Below are 15,395 nucleotides of genomic sequence, written 5' to 3'. Positions count from 1 at the left end.
ACCAAATCCAAATCCTATGAGAGAGAGTTGAGTGTTGGGGAGACTATCATTTGAAGCACAAGAGCAAGGAGTTCATTACCTACACACCATTTGTTACTTCTTGGAGAGTGGTGTCTCCTAGATTGGCTAGGTGTCACTTGGGAGCCTCCGACAAGATTGTGGAGTTGAACCAAGGAGTTTGTAAGGGCAAGGAGATCGCCTACTTCGTAAAGATCTACCGCTAGTGAGGCAAGTCCTGTGTGGGCGATGGCCATGGTGGGATAGACAAGGTTGCTTCTTCGTGGACCCTTTGTGGGTGGTTGCTTCTTCGTGGACCCTTCGTGGGTGGAGCCCTGTGTGGACTCGCGCAACCGTTGCCCTTGAGTGGAGCCCTGTGTGGACTCGCGCAACCGTTACCCTTCGTGGGTTGAAGTCTCCATCAACGTGGATGTAGGATAGCACCACCTATCCGAACCACGGGAAAAACATCCGTGTCTCCAATTGCGTTTGAATTCTCCAAACCCTTCCCTTTACATTCTCGCAAGTTGCATGCTTTACTTTCCGCTGCCTATATACTGTTTGCATGCTTGCTTGAATTATGTGACGATTGCTTGACTTGTCCTAAATTAGCTAAAATCTGCCAAGAACTAAAATTGGGAAAAGGTTAAGTTTTTATTTGGTCAAGTAGTCTAATCACCCCCCCCCCTCTAGACATACTTTCGATCCTACAAGTGGTTATCAGAGCCTTGGTCTCCATTTGCTTTGATCTCCATAGCTGTTGGTGGTCATAGCCTTGGTTTCACAACCTAGGAGAGTATGGCGTCTAGCGAGGGAAATTATCACCATAGAGGTCCTTACTTTGATGGTACTAACTTTGCTAGTTGGAAGCATAAAATGAAAATGCATATTCTTGGACATAACCCCGCCGTTTGGGCTATTGTGTGTGTTGGTTTGTAAGGTGACTTACTTCTTTGACGGAAGAGAACCAAACCGTGAAGCTACCGCGGATGAGTTGAAGATGTTGCAATACAATTCTCAAGCTTGTGATATTCTCTTCAACGGATTGTGCCCCGAAGAATTCAATAAAATCAGCCGCCTTGAGAATGCAAAGGAAATTTGGGACACTTTGATTGATATGCACGAAGGTACCGACTCCGTCAAGGAATCCAAGTTGGATGTACTTCAAAGTCAACTTGACAAGTTCAAGATGAAGGATGGTGAAGGTGTCACTGAGATGTACTCTAGGCTTGCTCTCATCACAAATGAGATTGCCGGCTTAGGAAGTGAAGAGATGACCGATAGATTCATCATCAAGAAGATTCTAAGAGCCTTGGATGGAAGATATGATACCGTGTGCACATTGATCCAAATGATGCCAAATTACAAAGATCTCAAGCCAACGGAGGTGATTGGAAGAATTGTTGCTCATGAGATGTCACTTAAGGATAAAGAGGAACTTCACAACAAATCAAGTGGTGCCTATAAAGCCTCATGTGAAGCCCCTACATCATCGAGTGAGAAACAAGACTTCAATGAAGAATTGAGCTTAATGGTGAGGAACTTCAACAAGTTCTACAAGAGTAGAAGCAAAGATAGAAGCTCCTACAATGACAAAAGATCTTCTAGTCGAGAGCGAAACTGTTACAATTGTGGAAGACCAGGACACTATTCCAATGAGTGTACGGCTCCCTACAAGAGAAGAGAAGATTCTCCAAAAAGAAGAAGCAAAGAATCATCGCCAAGAGAGAGAAGGAGTAGAGATGATCATTATGAACGAAGATACTCACGGAGAAGCAAGGATTCGGAAAGGAAGGAAAATCATCAAGGAGCTACACAAGACGAAGACATCAAGCTCATGTTGGTGAATGGGTATCCGGCTCCGACTCCGACAGCCACTCCGATAAAAGTTATCACTCCGACTCCGAAGATACTCAAGATGAAGGTGTTGCCGGTCTAGCACTTGTGTCAACCAACTCCTATGACATATTTGACTCACCAAATGAAGGAATTGGAAGATGCTTCATGGCCAAAGGTCCTAAGGTAACACACCCCGAGTATGTTGATTTCAATAGTGATGAAGATGACTTGTTAGGTGATGATTTGCTTGTTGACAACTCTAGTGATGAATACTATGATGAAGTGTCAATTAAACATGCTAATCAAGATAAAACGAATGACAATGATAAGGAGAAGATTGAGGCTCTAACTAAAGAACTAAAAACTCTTAAGTTAGCTCATGACACTATCTTCAAAGATCATCGAGAACTTTTAAGAGCTCATGAGAAATTACGCTTTGAAAAGCTCAATCTTGAGCAAGAGCATGAGTTCTTAAAAGCAATCAATGATGATCTCCGCAAGAAAAGTTATTCTTACATTGCCAAGCGTTTACTCTTATCCACTTACATGCCTCAAGTCAAGTCTAACAAGAAAGATTCTTCCTCTAGCAGTAACAATGATCATGTTAAATTCAATATTGTTGCTTCTAGTAGTTCTCTTGATTCCACTAATGATTCTCTTAGCCAAGTTACACTTGAGCAAGAAAATAGTTTATTGAAGGGAATTATAGAGAAAGGAGTGTACAAAAGCCTTGCCGGGAGTAAGCAATTCGAGGAAATTGTGCGCAAGCAAGGAATGCACCGGAAGAATCAAGGTGTTGGTTTTGAACAAAAGTTCAATGCCAATGGAGTTGAGTGGGAAGAAGATCAATACCCCAAGACAAAGTTTGTCCCTCAACAAGAGAAGTATGATACTTCTTTCAAGGGGACACAAGCTCAAGATGATCTTCCACCACAAGACTACAAGCAAAAAGGCAAGGACAAGCTTCAAGAGGAAATTGATGCATTTGAAGAAGCTCCGAAGACCTTAGTCAAGTGGATTCCCAAGACTACTTCAAGCTCCACTTCATCAAGTACGACTACAACTCCAAGGATTCCCATCAAGATGATGTGGATCCAAAAGAGGAAGAACTAAAGAGTTCTTGAGGGTGACTCCGCCAACATACTTCACTCTTATCATTTTGGCAAGAACAAGTGCAATCAACTTCCACATCTTGCACTAGTTCAAGGAGTCACAAACCCTCTTGTTGGTAAGACAAGGGACAAGGTAACCTAAAAGCTTTCATGGACATCATATTTTGTGTGCATCACTCTATGTCTATGGATATCCTTGTTTGTTCCTTGTGGGACTAACCCATGTAGGTATTGAAAGTGCAATTCACTCAAATGGATAGCTCCAAGAGATCTACATCAACATTGAGCATCCACATCTTCAATATCTACATGAAGTCATCATCGACAAAACCCAAGGTTAGTTCATCCCTCTTAGGGGGGGATATCACATCTAGGGGGAGCTTTACTCTAAGACTTGAGCTAAAGCAACTCTAAAAGATGTGAACACAACAATGCTTTATGTAAAAGTGGTAACCCCACTTGGGCTTAAACGATGAGTATGACCTATGATCAAGTGTTCTCACTTGACTCCTAAGTCAATATACTCAAACATAGATGACCCAGTCATCGCAAATTGCTTGATAGATGCTAGTATTGGTTGTGCATGCCTTGCCACATATTGCATTTGCCATCTTATTGTGTGAGCATGCTGGTTGCATATTTTACTCATTCGAGGACATCCACTTGTTGTTTTGATTGTTCGGTTTTATTTCTTTTTGCCAAGTGGATGGACAAGAATGCCTAAGAACCTCCTCTAGCTATCTATGCTTTTCTCATCTCAAACTCTATTCATGCTGCATCGCAAAATTTGATCAAGTCAGATTCGAACCACTCTGTGTGAGGAGCGCTCGGAGTCCCCGATTCGTCATAGACTTAAACTTCCAAAACCTCTTTATGATTCTCGGTCTGACCGATACTCCACTTTCGGTCCTACCGAGATCATTAAGTTGATCTAGGTTTTCGATCTCGGTGCAACCGATTTGAACTTTTCGGTCACACCGAGTTTCAGTAACTGCATGCAGTTATGAATCTCGGTGCCACCGAGTCGTTCCACTCGGTCACACCGACAGGGTCGGGCTATATATAGTCACGGGCAAAATTTGGAAATTTCTCCGAACCCCTTCGCCCGCGCGATAGCCTGCTCTGCCCCCGAGGTCTCCGGATCGTCTTCTCGCCGCCAGCAGCCTCCAGTCGCTGGTATCCGTCGCCGTCAACGGGAATTCTGCCCCGCCGTTACCGCCGTAGCAAGTCCCCGCCGAACTAGGGTATGGACTTGATCTCTGTGCTATTCCTCAATCTGATTCCTAGCACATTGTGATCATATTGATTCTTGCCACGTTTGAGAAACTTCTATCCAGTCAAAATGCCCGTAGATTAGGTTTGATTCGAAAATTCTAGGTTTAGGTTTCCGCCAAAACCATCTCGGACCCATCGAGTTGAAAAACTCGGTCCCACCGATTTGGCTTATGCCATTGCACAAGTGAGACTCGGTCTGACCGAGAATTACTTATCGGTGTGACCGATTTTGGAACTCTGTGAAACCCTAGCAGTCTCGGTGCCACCGAACTGTGACTCGGTCCTACCGAGTTCACTAGTTTAGGTTCCAAAACTGCTTCGGTATCACCGAGTTTGAAAATCGGTAGATCCGAGATGATTTCAGTAGGAAACTAAAACTAAGTTTTTGGATCATTCTTTTTACAAAAATCTCTGCATTTTGTGATGCTCATCCTTTCTACCTCATCTATAATCTATTCACAGGGTCAGCAGTCGGTTTGCAGCATGTCTGATCAAAGTGATAGCCAAAATATGTCAGAGCAGCAAGTGGTGATGAGTGAGGGCACTAGTCCCTCCAGTTCATCTGATGAAGGCAGCAGGAGCACTCCTAGCAATTTGCCAAAGGCTGCCACGAGACAAAGGAAGAAGAAAACTTCAGACTCTGAAGATGAGGACTATGTGGCAGAGGAAGAGGCCACTTCCAAGAGAATTGAGCCAGCTCAAGGCACTAAGCCAGGTCTGAAAATCAAAAGGCCAGCATGCAGGCAGCCCATGTCAAAGGCTAGAGCCTCAACTGAGAAGCCCACTCCCCAAGAGCCAGTTGCAGCTGAGGGCAAGAAAATAAAGGAAATGGTGAAGAAGACTGTGGCTAGAGTGCTTGGAAAAGCTTCCATCATGGAAGAAGAAGAGGAAGAAGAGGTAGCTGCACCAGCTCCCAAGGCACCCAAGCTAATGGGTGATGCCATAAGGTTAGGGGCTACTGCATCTAAGCCCAAAGCTGCCTCCAAGCCAAAACCAAAGAGGAATACAAGGAGCATTTTTGCAGCTGAAAAGAACAAGGCCCCAGTGCCCGAGACTGTTGCTGAAGAAGAAGAAGAAAATGTCCTAAGAAAGCTAAAGCCCAAGATCCCAGACCACAACGATGCTCATCCTGTGGCTGAGGACATGAAGCTCAGGAGAGATTCAGGGCTGAGAAAGTGGAGAGAAGCAGACCCGTATGCTTCAAGGAGAAGGACTGCCGTGGACTACAGGTTTCACACCAAGGAGAAGCAGGATTTCTATGAGACTGTGCTGTTAGATAAGAAGCCCATTGTCTGTGATATGCGTTGGGTTGATTGGACATACATCAAGGACAATGAGGAGCACTATCCTGGAGTGCAAGACAGCTTCATAGCTTGTGGAGAAGCCAACTTTGTTGGGCAGAAGCTCACAAAGTGGAACGAGGAGCTTATCATGCAGTTCTACTCCACGGCTCACTTTTATCCAGATGGGAGGATCACATGGATGTCTGAGGGTACAAGGTACCAATCTACAGTGGCTGAGTGGGCACAGATCATTAATGCCCCAGAGGAGCAAGATGAAGACTTGGATATCTATGCCAAGAAGAAGATGGACCACAACTCCATGTCCAATATGTACAAGGAAATTCCCAATGAAGCTCTTGACACCTTCAAGTTTGGCTCTGTGCATTACCTTCTGTCAGGACTCCCGACGATCAATTGGATACTAAGGCACACCTTACTGCCCAAGTCTGGAGATCACAAGATGATCAGAGGCCATGCTATCAACTTGCTACATGTGTTTGATGTGCCTCAGAAGTTCAAGGTGATGAGCCTCATAGTGGAAACTATCAAGAGGATTGCAACAGACCAGAAGAGGAGCTGCGGATATGCCCCTCAGATTCAGGAGCTCATCAACTCCAAGATGGGCACGGGCATATATTTATTGGACAAGGAACATTTGCCCATCCGTCCAGATTTCAAGGACAATCAAGTTGTCATGACTGAGAACGAGCCATCATCTGCCCAAGCATTTGCAAAGAAGGAGAAGGCAAGGAAGGCGAAAGCTGCCAAGATGCCTACCCAAGAGGAGGCATCTGAATACTTCTTGAAGACTAAACAAGAGCAGCTTGGTTACTTGATTGCATCCACGCTGAGGATTGAGCAAAGTCTGGCCACTCTCACTCAGAATCAGCAGAGCCTAGAGAGAATCATGGAACAGAAGTTCTATGACTTGGATGTCAAGGTAACAGAAGTTCAGTCTGAAGTGGAGCAGCTCCAGGAGGACATGCAGGAGAGGAGAGGGATGACTACCACTCATACCCCTTTGCCAGAGTGCCACGAGGCCCGAGGTCATCTGCCGTGCCAGTTGCTGACACAAGAGCCACCACCTCAGCACCAGCCACAGCCTCAATTCCACCAGTTCCAGCATCTACTTCAGCTCCAACTCCAGCGACTACTTCAGCATCTACCGAAGCCTTCGTCCTTGGAGTGATCCGGACTCCACCACCACCAGAAGATCAAGCCTGAGCGTCGATCTAGTGCTATGCATTTTCTAGGAACTTTTTGGTAACTTGTTGCCAAAGGGGGAGAAGATGTATAGATCATAGGCTTCGAGAGAGAGAGTGTTGCTTTTCTCTCTTGCTTTATTTGGTGGTTTTTCGAACTTGTTTGCTTTTGAGTGCTTGAGATACTACGTTATTATTCGTGAGACATTGATGATCATGTGTTTGATCATAAGCTACACTTAATGCTCACTTAATGCTATTATCTTATCTATCTTGTGATCATTCATTATTCTTGGTGATGAGTGCATGTATTTCATTCTTATCATTTTGAGCGCTCCACCAAGATGTATGTGACATGGAAGAGTAACCCATGACTCTAACTCTTTGTGCATTTGCAGTCCAAAGCAAATTTTAAATAGGGAGCTCTTACTTATCACATACTTCTCAAAGCGACGATATATTTCATGCTTATTATCATTTGTCGAAGCTTTGATCTATATGTTGTCATCAATTACCAAAAAGGGGGAGATTGAAAGTGCAACTATCCCTAGGTGGTTTTGGTAATTCATAACAACATATAGCTCATTGAGCTAATGCTATTCCAACATGATTATTTCAGGAATGCTCAATGATTGGCATGGCATGGATGTGAAAGTGGAACCCTCATAATGCTAAGGACAAAGGATTGGCTCAAGCTCAAAAGCTCAAGACTCTTCATTTTATATTTTAGTGATCCAAGATCACATTGAGTCCATAGGAAAAGCCAATACTATCAAGGAGGGATGAGGTGTTGCTTAATGAGCCTCTTGCTTCATGTGCTTAGTGATATGCTCCAAAACCCTCAACTACTTTCCCATATCCACATATGACCTAAACCCTAAGCCAAACTCGGTCCTACCGATTCTTCCTATCCGGCACCACCGAGTTTCACTTGTCATTAGCCACTGCAAAACCCTAGCAATTCGGTTCTACCGATAAGGATCTCGGTCTCACCGAGATGGGGTTGCAAACTCTCTGTTTCCCTTTCGTAACTTTTCGGTCTTACCGAAAGAGCGAATCGGTACCACCGAGATTGCAATGTAAACTCAGTGTTTCCCCTTTGTAACTTTTCGGTGTCACCTAGTTCCACTCGGTCTCACCGAAAGAGCAAATCGGTCCCACCGAGTTTGCCTGATCAACTCTCTGGTTAGCTAATTACCAAATTCGGTCTCACCGAGTTTGTGTAATCGGTCTCACCGAGATTACGTCATGCCCAAACCCTAACCATATTGGTCCTACTGAGTTGCATGTCAGTCCCACCGAAAATCACTAACGGTCACTAGGTTTACATTTTCGGTCCGATCGAGTTTATTGATTCGGTCCCACTGAGATTGGAAATCTGTGTAACGGTTGGATTTTGTGTGGAGGCTATATATACCCCTCCACCTCCTTCTCATTCGATGAGAGAGCCATCAGAACACACACACCATTCCAACTCATATGTTCTGAGAAAGAACCACCTACTCATGTGTTGATACCAAGACATTCCATTCCCACCAGATGAATCTTGATCTCTAGCCTTCCCAAGTTTCTTTCCACTCAAACCCTCTTTCCACCAAATCCAAATCCTATGAGAGAGAGTTGAGTGTTGGGGAGACTATCATTTGAAGCACAAGAGCAAGGAGTTCATTACCTACACACCAGTTGTTACTTCTTGGAGAGTGGTGTCTCCTAGATTGGCTAGGTGTCACTTGGGAGCCTCCGACAAGATTGTGGAGTTGAACCAAGGAGTTTGTAAGGGCAAGGAGATCACCTACTTCGTGAAGATCTACCGCTAGTGAGGCAAGTCCTGTGTGGGCGATGGCCATGGTGGGATAGACAAGGTTGCTTCTTCGTGGACCCTTTGTGGGTGGTTGCTTCTTCGTGGACCCTTCGTGGGTGGAAGCCTGTGTGGACTCGCGCAACCGTTGCCCTTGGGTGGAGCCCTGTGTGGACTCGCGCAACCGTTACCCTTCGTGGGTTGAAGTCTCCATCAACGTGGATGTAGGATAGCACCACCTATCCGAACCATGGGAAAAACATCCGTGTCTCCAATTGCGTTTGAATTCTCCAAACCCTTCCCTTTACATTCTCGCAAGTTGCATGCTTTACTTTCCACTGCCTATATACTGTTTGCATGCTTGCTTGAATTATGTGATGATTGCTTGACTTGTCCTAAATTAGCTAAAATCTGCCAAGAACTAAAATTGGGAAAAGGTTAAGTTTTTATTTGGTCAAGTAGTCTAATCACCCCCCTCTAGACATACTTTCGATCCTACACATTCCAACTCATATGTTCTGAGAAAGAACCAGCTACTCATGTGTTGAGACCAAGACATTCCATTCCTACCATATGAATCTTGATCTCTAGCCTTCCCAAGTTGCTTTCCACTCAAACCCTCTTTCCACCAAATCCAAATCCTATGAGAGAGAGTTGAGTGTTGGGGAGACTATCATTTGAAGCACAAGAGCAAGGAGTTCATTACCTACACACCATTTGTTACTTCTTGGAGAGTGGTGTCTCCTAGATTGGCTAGGTGTCACTTGGGAGCCTCCGACAAGATTGTGGAGTTGAACCAAGGAGTTTGTAAGGGCAAGGAGATCGCCTACTTCGTGAAGATCTACCGCTAGTGAGGCAAGTCCTGTGTGGGCGATGGCCATGGTGGGATAGACAAGGTTGCTTCTTCGTGGACCCTTTGTGGGTGGTTGCTTCTTCGTGGATCCTTCGTGGGTGGAGCCCTGTGTGGACTCGCGCAACTGTTGCCCTTGGGTGGAGCCCTGTGTGGACTCGCGCAACCGTTACCCTTCGTGGGTTGAAGTCTCCATCAACGTGGATGTAGGATAGCACCACCTATCCGAACCACGGGAAAAACATTTGTGTCTCCAATTGCGTTTGATCTCTCCAAACCCTTCCCTTTACATTCTTGCAAGTTGCATGCTTTGCATTCCTCTGCTCATATACTCTTTGCATGCTTGCTTGATATGTATTGTGTGTGTTGAAATTGTGCCTAAACTCCACTTAAACCGAAAAAGCTTAAAAATTGCAACTTGAGCATTATGTGTCTAATCACCCCCCTCTAGACACATCTACTTCTAGATCCTACAAGTGGTATCAGAGCTTTGGTCTCCATTGCCTTGGTTTAATCACCATTGGAGGAAGATGGATGTGTCTACTCTAGGGAGTCTTAGACATAGAGTGCCTATTCTTGATGGAGAGTATTTCCATGAGTGGAAAAATGAGATGCTTGTAATCTTCAATCAATATCATTTGAACAAGTATATTGCCAGCCCTTGTGCACCTCATATTGATCCTTTGCATCCTACCCTAGATGAAGATATTGACATGATTCGCAATATTAGAACCATTGAGCTCATCATTAGAGGATTGCCCAAAAATTTGATTGCCAGTTTGCCTACTCACAATTGTGCCTATACCATATGGAAATTTCTTGAGGAACGATTTCCTAATTATTCCTTGAAAACTTTGGATGAAATTCTCCATAAATCTATTGCCTTGAGTAAGATGAACTCTATTGATCCTAGTTTTGGTAAATATCTGTTTGAACTTGCCAATCTTAAGCATGCTAAAGGAGATGTTGGAATCATTAATGATATCATATTCGAAGCTATAAGAATTCATAAAAGTAACCACTTTGATCATTTATCTAATGAATTACCCTCTCTAGGAAATGATGAGTCACAAGATCATGATGAACATGAATATTATGATGATGATGATAGTGACTTCGATCTTGATGATGCAATGAGACATTTTGGTCTTATGGCAAATCTTCGGGGATATGAATCAGGAGGAAAGGAATGGGTTCTTGATAGTGGATGTACTGATCATATGACCGGAGATGAAGAGATGTTTCGTGAGCTTACTGAAAACAATGGCCCTCGAAAATATGTCACCTTTGGTGATAATTCAAAGGGTAAAGTGGTTGGCCTTGGTAAGGTGGCCATCTCACATGATAGTTCCATTCAAAATGTCATGCTCGTTGAATCTCTTGGCTACAACTTACTTTCAGTATCTAGACTTGCTGATTTCGGTTTGAATGTCCTATTTACTGAGGTAGATTCCCAAGTATTTCGTCGAGACAATCATAAAATGGTCTTTACGGGTATGCGTAGAGGTGATCTTTACATTGTCGATTTCTCTAAAAAGGCACAACCTAAAACTTGCTTTGTTGCTAAATCCTCAAAAGGTTGGTTGTGGCATAGACGACTAGGTCACGTTGGCATGAGAAACCTTGACAAGCTTATTAAAGGAAATCATATCCTTGGAGTTAACGATGTCATATTTGATAAGGATAGACTTTGCAGTGCTTGTCAAGCAGGTAAACAGGTTGGAGGAAGACATCCCGTGAAGAACATCATGACCACAAGGAGGCCACTCGAGCTACTTCACATGGATCTTTTTGGTCCCAACGCCTACAAGAGTCTCGGTGGAAATTCTTTTGGTCTAGTTATAGTTGATGATTTTTCAAGATTTACGTGGGTGTTCTTTCTTAATGACAAGTCACAGGTCCAGAAGATCTTCAGAAACTTCGCTAGAAAGGCCCAAAATCAGTTTGATGTGAAGATCAAGAAGGTTCGGAGTGACAACGGAATGGAGTTCAAGAACGCAAATGTGGACACCTTTCTTGACGAAGAAGGGATTTCACACGAGTTCTCGGCTACGTACACACCTCAACAAAATGGAGTTTTTGAGAGGAAGAACCGGACGCTCATCGAAATGGCAAGAACGATGCTTGATGAATACAAGATGCCAAAGCACTTTTGGGCAGAAGCGGTTGAGACAGCTTGTCACGCAACAAATCGCTTATATCTTCACAAGCTACTCGGCAAGACGGCATACGAGCTTCTCACTGGTAACAAACCCCAAGTTGGATACTTTCGAGTATTCGGCTCAAAGTGCTACATTCTTGATAAGCATCGCCGTTCAAAGTTTGCTCCTAAAACTCATGAAGGTTTTCTACTTGGCTATGGCTCAAACTCTCACACTTACCGTGTCTACAACAATTTCACCCGAAAGGTTGAAGAGACGGTAGATGTGAACTTTGATGAATCTAATGGCTCGCAAGTAGAGCAATTGCCAATTGATGTAGGAGACAAAGACTCTTCAGAAGCAATTCAAGACTTGTCCATCGGCAAAATTCGTCCAACGGAGGTGAAGGAGAGTACTTCATCCGTCCAAGTGGAAGCTTCTACTTCACGACAAGGTGAACCAAGAATCGACACGGAAGCATCCACAAGTGGGACACACCAAGATGAAGAAAACGAGGAAGTACGTCAAGATGAACATCAACAACCTCCTTCTCCACCACGACAAGAGAACGACGACGTCAACAATGAAGAAGGCCAAGAAGAAGAACAAGATGAAGAATATGTTCAACGAAGACCCAAGCAAAAGCTCTCACGAATTCGAGCAAGAATTGCCAAAGATCATCCCGTCGAGCAAATCCTCAATGATATACAGACCGGGAGAATCACTTGCTCAAAAACTCGTTTAGCTAACTTTTGTGAAAACTATTCATTCATCTCTAGCATTGAACCAATGAAGGTTGAAGAAGAATTGGAAGATCCGGATTGGATAAACGCTATGCATGAAGAGCTACATAATTTTGAGAGAAACCAAGTTTGGACATTGGTTGAGAAGCCCGACAACAACCACAACATCATTGGTACCAAATGGGTGTTTCGCAACAAGCAAGATGAAGATGGACAAGTGGTTCGCAACAAAGCACGTCTCGTCGCCCAAGGGTACACACAAGTCGAAGGTATGGACTATGGTGAGACGTATGCTCCCGTTGCTAGACTTGAGTCCATTCGCATCTTACTTGCCTATGCTAATCACCATAATATCACCTTGTACCAAATGGATATTAAAAGTGCTTTTCTAAATGGAGAAATAGAGGAGGAAGTTTATGTCAAACAACCTCCCGGCTTTGTCAATCCTAAGAAACCAAATCATGTTTACAAACTTCACAAAGCTCTTTATGGTCTTAAACAAGCTCCTAGAGCATGGTATAAATGCTTGACCAAGTTCCTTACTACAAGTGGTTTTGAAATTGGTAAAATTGATTCTACTCTTTTTACTAAAAGGGTTAATGGAGAACTATTTGTATGCCAAATTTATGTTGATGACATCATATTTGGTTCAACTAACCCTCTCTTTAGTGAAAAGTTTGGAAAGCTAATGTCAGAGAAGTTTGAGATGTCTATGATGAGTGAACTCAAATTCTTTCTCGGGTTGCAAATCAAGCAAACTAAGGAAGGTACATTTGTCTCTCAAACAAAGTACACCAAGGACTTATTCAAGAAGTTCAATATGCAAGAATGCAAAGGTATGTCTACACCCATGCCTACTAGTGGACATAATGATTTGACCAAAGATAGTGAACCTGTTGATCAAAAGGTTTATCGCTCTATGATTGGTTCATTGTTATACCTATGTGCTTCACGTCCCGATATTATGCTAAGTGTGTGCATGTGTGCACGATATCAAGCCGCTCCTAAAGATTGTCATCTTAAGGCTGTGAAAAGGATAGTGAGATATTTAATCCATACACCAAATTTTGGCATTTGGTATCCTAAGAGGTCTTCTTTTGATCTTGTTGGCTATTCTGACTCGGATTATGCAGAAGACAAGGTTGATAGAAAGTCCACTTCGGGTACTTGCCAATTTCTTGGCAGATCTCTTGTGTCTTGGTCTTCCAAGAAACAAAACTCGGTATCCTTATCCACCGCCGAAGCGGAATACATTACCGCTGGTTCATGTTGCGCTCAATTACTTTGGATGACCCAAACTCTTAAAGATTATGGGATTTATGTGAAACATGTTCCATTGCTTTGTGACAATGAAAGTGCTATCAAAATTGGTCATAATCCTGTACAACATTCTCGAACTAAGCATATTGAAGTTCGTCATCATTTCATTCGAGATCATGTTGCTAAGGGTGACATAAATCTTAAGCATGTTCGCACCGACAAGCAATTAGCGGATATATTTACTAAACCACTTGATGAGAAAGTGTTTTGCAGGTTGAGAGGAGAATTGAACATCATTGATGCTTCGAACTTGGAGTAGAAACTCCATTGGATACATGCAAGACATGAGCTTATAACTAATCCATGATATATCTCTTATGATAACTATCTTATGTCTTGGATATATTTGCACCTTGCATGTTGTCTAACCCATGTAGGTGCTTGGTTGAATCTAATTCCATGAGATTGCGACTCACTCATATCTTGAGAAATCTCTACATCACCAAGACTCTACACAATAGTGGTTGAAGACAGGGAAGCACAAAACCACTCAAACATATCCTTTGACAAATTCGATGTTAAGCTTCATGATTGTCATTTTTGGATACACAAGTCCTCTTCCTTGCAAGAACTAACCCATGTAGGTAGATGAACTCAAACTCCAAGTGGTGCTCCCAACTCTTGATGAACTACATCAACCTTGAGCACCACACAAGTTCAACTACATGAGCAAGAACCACACCACCACCCAAGGTATGTTATTCCATCTTAGAGAAGCTTTACTACAAGACATGAGTCAAAGCAACTCAACAAGATGTGAATACATCAAGATGCTTAAACGAAAAATGGTAACCCCATTTTGAGCTTAAACGATGAGTATGACCTATGATCAAGTGTTCTCACTTGACTCCTAAGTCAATATACTCTAACATAGGTGACTATGTCACCGCCCAATTCTAGATGAAGTTCTCTTGTGTTCTTTTTTGAGTTATTGCATTTGTCCCTTGCATATTTTTTTCCTTCTTTTTCAAACAAAAACTTCATCTAGAAACTTTCACTCTTTTCTTTTTTGGTTCTTGTTCTGCATATTTCTGCATCAAATTCATTGCAAATCTTTGTGAGATCTTACTTGACTAGTGAGCTGAGGTGACAAGTGTTTTTCTCTGTGATGAACTCGGTTTCACCGAAATGCCATTTTCGGTCCAACCGAATCCCTTCGGTACTACCGAAACATGCCACTCGGTGCCACCGATTTCGCAACAGGAAAAACAGTTTGCCACATATTCTATATTTCTTCTGATCCAGCTCCACTCAATGAATCTTGTCCTCTACAAGCATCACAGTTTTATTCCCTGCTTTGTACTGAATCTCAAGGACCAAACCTATTCGACGGATTCCAGGAAAAACCTTCTTGGAAATTGATGTCAAAGGGGGAGAGAGAGATCACATCAAAGCTTATCATCAGGGAGAGAGAGATCACATCAAAAGCTTATCACCTACAAAGGAGAAAGTACTAAGGGGGAGAGAACACTCAAGGATCCCATATATTAAGGGGGAGAAAGAAATCTCCAAGGGGGAGAGAATACTCAAGGATCCCAGATGCTTGATGTTCAGGAGGAGAGATGCCACATGTCTTTTTGGGGGAAAGACATGTTCATATGAACTCATTTGAATTATGTTCTATTCATATCCTTCGGCTCTGATTTTCTGTTTCCTATCTTCTCCCAATATCCCATGTACGATTCATGGGGAGCAAGACACCTAAGGAAAGGAAATCAGTCAAATTCATTGCATATCTTTATTCTTGGGGACATGGTGAATTCAATGTGGTACCTTGTACTCACTCTCTACATGTCATCTCAGTCTTGGTATTCTTGTGGTTTCTTTTGTTTGCT

This window comes from Triticum dicoccoides, chromosome 3A, assembly GCF_002162155.2.
Source record: "Triticum dicoccoides isolate Atlit2015 ecotype Zavitan chromosome 3A, WEW_v2.0, whole genome shotgun sequence".
In the NCBI taxonomy this organism is placed as follows: Eukaryota; Viridiplantae; Streptophyta; class Magnoliopsida; order Poales; family Poaceae; genus Triticum; species Triticum dicoccoides.
The sequence above is the reverse complement of the archived record's forward strand: the minus strand, read 5'-3'. Positions refer to the sequence as shown.